The sequence below is a fragment of the Talpa europaea genome, assembly GCF_964194135.1.
Source record: "Talpa europaea genome assembly, chromosome: 8".
Classification (NCBI taxonomy): domain Eukaryota; kingdom Metazoa; phylum Chordata; class Mammalia; order Eulipotyphla; family Talpidae; genus Talpa; species Talpa europaea.
Window position 1 is genome coordinate 32,306,533 of NC_140075.1, and position 7,491 is coordinate 32,314,023.

Sequence of the window (7,491 nt, forward strand, 5' to 3'; positions counted from 1 at the left end):
AAATGGTTAGGAGGTAGAAGTAGGAGTAGAGAAAACTTGGAGGTGATGATGCCTGATTGCCAACTTTTTGCTGTCATTTGGAATCAATGAATAATCTAGGTTTTAGTTTCCTTGCTAAGAAGGAATGTTACCAATTGCCTTGTCTTGACATGCGTTTAAAAAGAAGTAAGTATATGTTAAAATTTGTTAGAAACTTTACAAATTTAGAGTATAGAAAAATAGAATATAGAAATTATACAAATTATTTTACAGGATATAGAAGAGTGTATATGCTCCAAACAACAAGAAGGTATAGAGTATTCTGGTGTTTTAGAATCAGTTTGGTAGTCCTGGGTCTCTGAGTCTTTCATGTATCTGAAAAAGTTTCTTTACAAGTCAGGAATGTGTTTTAATAAGTACTGCTGCTGACATTAGCACCTGAGATCATTTAAAACATTGACAATTGGAATAATTAAGGGAAAATGTGTGGGAAGAAATTTGCCTAGAAACAAAGTGAATTTTCAGTGGTTTAAACTAGGCATGAGAAAGTAGGAATTCTACATTCTCACGTGTGTCTGCTGCTAGTTCACTTCACTTCTCGTAACTTTTGAGAAACCACACTTTATTTGTGAACTCTTAAAGTATTTGTTGCTCTAGTCTGATTTATGCTTAGCTGATTTCTACTTTATATGTCATATAGGTATAGTGTTTGTATGTAGGGAGTCTCTGCGTCACATGGTACTTTGTAAAAAAAAATAGGTTACATCATTCTTTTTTTTTTAAAAAAAAGATTTATTTATTTTATACAAGAAGGCTGTACAGGCCAGATGCGTGGGAGGGTGAGAGGATTCATCAGAGACAGAGCGGGGAACAGAACAGGCAGACTGACTGAAATACACTGCTGAGAGGAGTAGCAGGCGCGACAGGAGAGGTCTGCTACGCCCTGTGGGACCCTTGCTGGCTGGCTGGGATTGAACCCACGCTGCAGAGGCTGCGGACCGCTTCACAGTGTGGTGCTCAACTGCCTGCGCCACCAGGGAGGCCGTCCTTTCACATTTTCATTACTTTGCTCTAGCTTATCATCAAACCTGTGTTTCTGTTTATGATTCTGGATATTGGAGGATGACTGGAGAAATTGAGCTGATTGTTCCCCTACTGATTTGTCCTACCTAATCTAATTTGGTCCTTGATGTTGTAGGAAATTATATGCTAATGAGTAGAGCATTTTAAGAGGGAGATTGTAACTGTCAAATACAGTGTATGAGTAGAAAAATTACAGGAAAAATTCATTTGACTTGTGATTAAGAAGACATTTTGGTCTATTGTGAGCATTTTCAGTAGGGAGTTGAGGATAGAATCCTCGTTACAGTTGGTGGAAGAGAAATGGCAGGTGATAAGAGGAGGCAGGGAAGAAGAGAGGAGAGGGGAGAGAAAGAGGAATTAAGAGTCATATAGAGATGAGAGGGGGAAGTAGGGGAAGGAAGAGAGGGAGAGTTGGGAAGGAGGACTAGAGGAGAAAGAAGGAGGAGGGAAGAGAGAATAAGAGAACAACTTCTGTTTGAGAAGTTTCCTCCGCTAGTCCTGGTGCACTGGACACAGTGTCCCCAAGGACCCAGAATCTCTCTGTTCTATTCTTCTCAGTGCTTCACCCCAGCTTCCCTGTGCTGTTCTGCCAGCCAGCCTGTGCCCCTTCACTGGTTATACACCCACCCGCACCCATCCTCAATAGGCCTAACCAGGGTCAGCTGTCACTACCCTGCCACACCCTCTGTGCCAGCTGCCACAGCTCACCAGGGTAGGTGGCATCTGTCCACAGCCCAGCACCTGCTCACATACTATGGGATTGTGCTAGACCTGACGTCAGTGTAGCAGATGCCCTCCCACCACTCTCACGTGTTTGGATGGACCACAACTTCCTGCATTTGTTGTCCAGGATGACAGGGAAGTGGCCTTTGTCCCCTGTACTCACCAGCTCCTGGGCTAGCAACCAGCTTCCCCCACCAATGGCTCTCTTCCATGAAGACGGTACTGTAGCCGGTATGACCCTTCTGGGAGAGGACCAAGAGACTGGATGGGAGCTTGGAAGGACTCTCTGTTCAGGGTAAGACCTGACTGTGAGTGTGTGCTGAGGTGAAGGTGCTGACAGGGAAGGACAGGTTGAAGGTTGAAGTTATGATAGGGCTGGTGGAACAAAGTGTGGAAGGACATGGGAAGCATAGTGTAGATGGGTCAGGGGTGTAGGTGATCGGGTTAGTCTTGAACATGAGGAAGGGCACCTTATTTTCTAGGATTGGAATAAAAATAGGTAAGGAGAGGTATAAATATAGATAAGGTTATAGCTGGAGTGTGGAGGTGGAGGGAGTGGGGCACGCCTGATAATTTATCTCTGTAATATCAGGAACAAGGTTGTTGGTTGAGAGTGAAGGGCCTGGGCGAGGGGTGATTGGAGGGCTTGAGGAGAGAAAAATGATTGGAAATATTGCTAGGGAAATTGAAGAAGGGATTTATTGAATTTCATTTAAGGGATTAAGGTTGGAGACTTATCAGTGTATCTAGTGCCGTTTTTCTGTAGAGGAACTCAGTTTCCCGAAAGAATATTGACCTGGAGCTGTGATTTTGTGGTCAGGTTTAGAGAAAGGGGTACAAATCTGAACTTGATACTGAGAGATTTAGATGTTCAACCATAGGATCTGGGTTGGGGGGCAATCAGGAATTGAGCTCAGGACAGGAGTTTTTTTTTTTTTTTTTAAAAAGATTTATTTATTTATTTACATAAGCACTGGGTACAGTCAGAAGCGCGGGAGGGTAAGAGAATTCGCCAGAGCCAGAGTGGGGAGCAGAGCAGGCAGAAAGACAGAAGTACACTGCTGAGGGGAGCAGCGGGCGGCAGGAGAGGTCTGCGCGCCATGTGGGACCCTCCTCAGGTGGCCGGGAGCAGCCAGGGATCGAACCAGCGCTGTGGAGGCTGCGGGCAGCTTCGTAACCCCGCGCTCAACCGCTGCGCCACTGGGGAGGCCCCGGACAGGAGTTTTTTTTAATAAAATTACTGAGTAGGCATGATCAGAGTGAGATGTGTGTTTGTTTGTTTGCTTTGGTGAGTTATTAGAGCAATGAAAGAGGAGCACTTTCAAATGATGGTAAAATCCAGAGTAGAGAATTGAAGAATAGGTGTCTAAAAGAGTTAAACTACAAATCTGAAACTAAAGAGCTCTGTGAATTCTAGTATATAGTAATTGGTGGGTCATTGGTATGGACATTGAAATCTCTCAGGACTGTGATAGATTTCATAGAGAACAAGACTGTGAACTTGTCTCCCAAGTCTGTAGTGAATGATGAGGCACGACTCCGATCAGAAGATGGCTAGTGATGATAAGATATATCTTGAAAGTGGGGCCATAAAGGAGGATAATCATGATTTGGAAGCTGCAGCAGGAAGGCAAGTGAATGCCACTTGCTTCTGGCTCTTGGGTAGGGGGTGTGTGTGTGTGTGTGTGGAGTGCACTAAAGAGAGAGAAGTGTGAGAAAAACTTTAGGGGAGAGTAAGGTTTAAGTCAAGATAACTAAGTAGAAGGAATATTGGTCAAAAAATTGAGGAAGCTTGGAGTTTGATAATGAGAGAATAAATACTCTTGGTTATAATGGAAAAAATTTGAGCAGTGACTGTGGAGGAAACCTGGGCTGATGATATACAGACAAGGGAGGGACGGATATTACTGCCTTTGTCTGTTGGAAGTTGTTGGTTGGCTTAAATAATCTGAACTCTGACACGCATTATTTTGGTACAGAAACTGGTTTAAAGTCCCAGCTAGTATGTGACTTGATCAGATAGAGGTGAAAAAGATTTTTTATAAATTTAGTGGCAAGGCCAACACAGGCTTTATTTTGGGTGAGAAATTAATGTTCTTTCCCTTGTTAGGTAAAAACTCCCAGGAGGAATGTGGTCAAGGGCTGCCTGTGTTCAGGAACTCCCATGAAGCTTAAAGAACAACTGTAAAGCTATATTGGGGAGTGGGGAGGTGGGGTGGGGGCTGGGGCAATGTGGTGACAAGGATCCTTTTAGAGTAGAATGATTATCAGTACAAAATGACTTGTGTATATATACTAAAAACAATCAGAAATGAATAGCAAATCTAGTGTAATGTTGAGATATGGGTTAATTTTTTAATTTCGGATGTGACAGAATTTTTTAAAAAGTCAAAGAGAAAATGAGAACTATGGATTTTTGGGGAGCTCCTTTATGAATTGAGTCTTGGTTGCAAGTCACAGACTAACTTGACTTAACAGAGAATATTTTGTCTGATGTTACTGAAAAGTCCAGGGAAATCTTGAGCTGCAAGTATAACTTTTGTACTTTAGATGACATAACCAAGACCCAGTCTCTTTCCTTCTCAGTAAGAGGGCTGAGCCAACTTCAGTTGCTGCCCTTCCAGCTTAAGAGCCCTAGGAATAACTTCTCTTCATCTAACAACTCAAACAAAAGTCATGAGCCTGACTGTCATTGACGAAGTTGAATCATGTATCCTTTTTTTAAAAAATATTTATTCATCTATCTATCTATCTATCTATCTATCTATCTATCTATCTATCTATCTATTTATCTATCTATCTATCTATCTAACTATCTATCTATACAAGCACTGGGTACAGTCAGAAGCGCAGCAGGGTGAGAGAATTCACCAGAGCCAGAGCGGGGAGCAGAACAGACAGACGGAGGACACTGATGAGGGGAGCAGTGGGCATGGCTGGAGAGGTCTGCGCGCCATGTGGGACCCTTGCCGGAGGTCGGGGATCGAACCGGTGCTGCAGAGGCTGCGGGCAGCTTCGCAGCCCAGTGCTCAACCACTGTGCCACCGTGGAGGCCCCATGTATCCATTTTTGATCCATTTACATCCAGGGGACTATAATGCCCTGAATGACTATGTCTAGGTCGCTAGTAGTTACAGATTAGAATCAGTCTCTCACTGTTTTTAGACCTCTTTTTGTCCAAAGGAATAGTCTCATATCTTTGAATTTTCCTGTGTATCTGAGTGAGAACAATCTCTCTGAGATTTTGCTCATTTAACATTTCTACTGCAGTTTTTTTAAAATCTTTTTTTTTTTTAAAAAAGATTTATTTTATTTTTATGCATACAAGAGCTGGGGGACAGGCCAGAGGTGTGGTGGGGTGGGGGGTGGGGAGGGTGAGAGGATTCACCAGAGACAGAGTGGGGAACAGAACAGGCAGACTGACTGAACTACACTGCTGAGGGGAGCAGCGGGCGAGTCAGGAGAGGTCTGCTGCACCATGTGGCTACTCTCTGACTAGGGATCGAATTCATGCTGCAGTGGCTGCAGATAGCTTCGTAGTGCTGTGTTTCAACCCCTTGTGCCACCAGGGAGGCCCCCCAGTGGGGTTTCTTAAGTTCTTTTTTGGGTCTGTGGTTATATCATTTTTATCTCACCTAACCCCTGACTTCACCCTCTTCATTGTATGTGCTTTCTTTGACCTTTCAGTTTTGTCTCGGTTATGGTCTGTACTGTCATGGCCTCTTCTCTGGCCATGTTTGTGCATCTAAAAGAGAGACTCTGTTGGGGCCTCCCTGGTGGCGCAAGGGTAAAGATGCAGCCTATGAAGCACTCTGCAGCCACTTCAGCACAAGTTCCAAGCTACCCACATGGCGCAACAGACCTCTTCTGACTTTCCTGCTGCTCCCCTCAGCAGTGCGTTTCAGTCAATCTGCCTGTTCTGTTTCCCACTCTGTCTCACCCCCCACACCTCTGGCCTGTACCTTGGTTCTTGTAGGCATAAATAAATAAATCTTTACCAAAAAAAAGAGAGAGACTGTCATTCCTGTTGGGCTAAACTCTTTAGCAAGCTCTAGCCTCACAGACTGATGACCATTCTGTAGGATTTGGTATCTTTGGGTTAGGCACATCCCTCCCACCCCCCAATCTAATTAAGATCTGGCATTTACTTGTAGATTTGGAGATAAATGGGAACTAAGCAGCCATTACACAGTTCCTTAACACGCAAGGTGCTGTTGGTAGAGCTTTTGTCTGCAGAGGAAACAATAGTATGTTGACCAGTCTGTCCGGCACGGTGAGAAATAGATTGTTGTGCGCCAAAAGAAAACTACAAACAAAATCTTTTGGCATTTTGAAGAAGGCTAATGTTTACCAGTAAGGGCAGCCGGACATTAGACTTTTAAGAATGAGGAAGATGTTAAAGGAGGTGATCAGGGAGAAGGATGTTGATGAATTTGTGCACCACAATGGCAGGAAGAAGATGCTAAAGCAGTGGTAATTGTACACACAGGAGGTTCCAGCGCAGAACAAATGGGTGTATTTAGACCAGTGACCTGCAGTGGTGAGAGAGAAAGTGAATCCTGTGCATTGAGGTCTTCCATGCTAGGCTGAGGAGTTTGGGTGCTACTTGGTACACATTATTTAAATGTCTTGAAGTTCTCGCTGACCTAAAGTCACTACACAAACAAGATGAGACTGGAAAAGAGATAGAATTTTTCTTCTTAGGATTGAGATCAGATTGCACATTAGTTGAATCTTTATTTAGTGACATTAGTTGTCTATTATTCAACAATTATCTGTAAGACTTTCCTCTGTGACTAAAACAAGTTTTATTGAGATATAATCCAAATACCAGAAAACCCACCCATTTAAAGTGATTTTTTAAGTATCTCCACAGTTGTGCATCTATCACCTAAATCTTTTTGTATTTTTATCACCTCCAAAAGAAACTTTGCCATCCCAGCTTCCCCAGCCCGAGGTGCCACCGATCTACTCTGTGTCGCTCTGGGTTAATACAATAGAAAACCCTTTGGGACTGATTTCTTTCGCTCATTTATGACATTTAACGTTCATCCATGCTGTAGTGTGCATCGGTGCTTCATTTCTCTTTGCAGCTGAATAATATTCCATTGCACGGATATACCATGTTTTGCTTATTTGTTCTTTAGTTAATGGGTAATTGGATTGTTTCTCTCTTTTTGGCTACTGTGAGTAATGCCAGTATGAACTTTCACGTACATGTGTGTATGTGTGAACATGTTTTCATTTATCTTGGGTATGTATATGCCTAATAGTGTTATTTCTGGGTCATATGGTCACTCTGTTTAGTCTTTTGAGGAAGTGCCAAAGTGTTTTCCAAAGTAACTATACTATTTTACATTCCCACCTACAGAGCATGACTTCCAGTTTCTCTACATCTTGGCCAATACTTACTTTCTCAATTTTTGATTGTGAGTAAAGTCTCATTTCATTGTGATTTTGATTTATATTTTCCTAATCAGTAATGACTGAGCATTTTCCCTTTTTTTTAAAAAAAGATTTATTTTTTTATTTATGCATACAAAAACTGGGGTCTAGGAGACAGAGTGGGGAGCAGGACAGGTGGATCTGCTGAAACTCACTGCAGAGGGGAACAGCAGGTGAGACAGGAGAGAGGTCTGCTGCAACATGTGGATTAGCTTCCTGGCCAGGGATTGAACTCATGTCCCAATGGCTGGCGATAGCTTG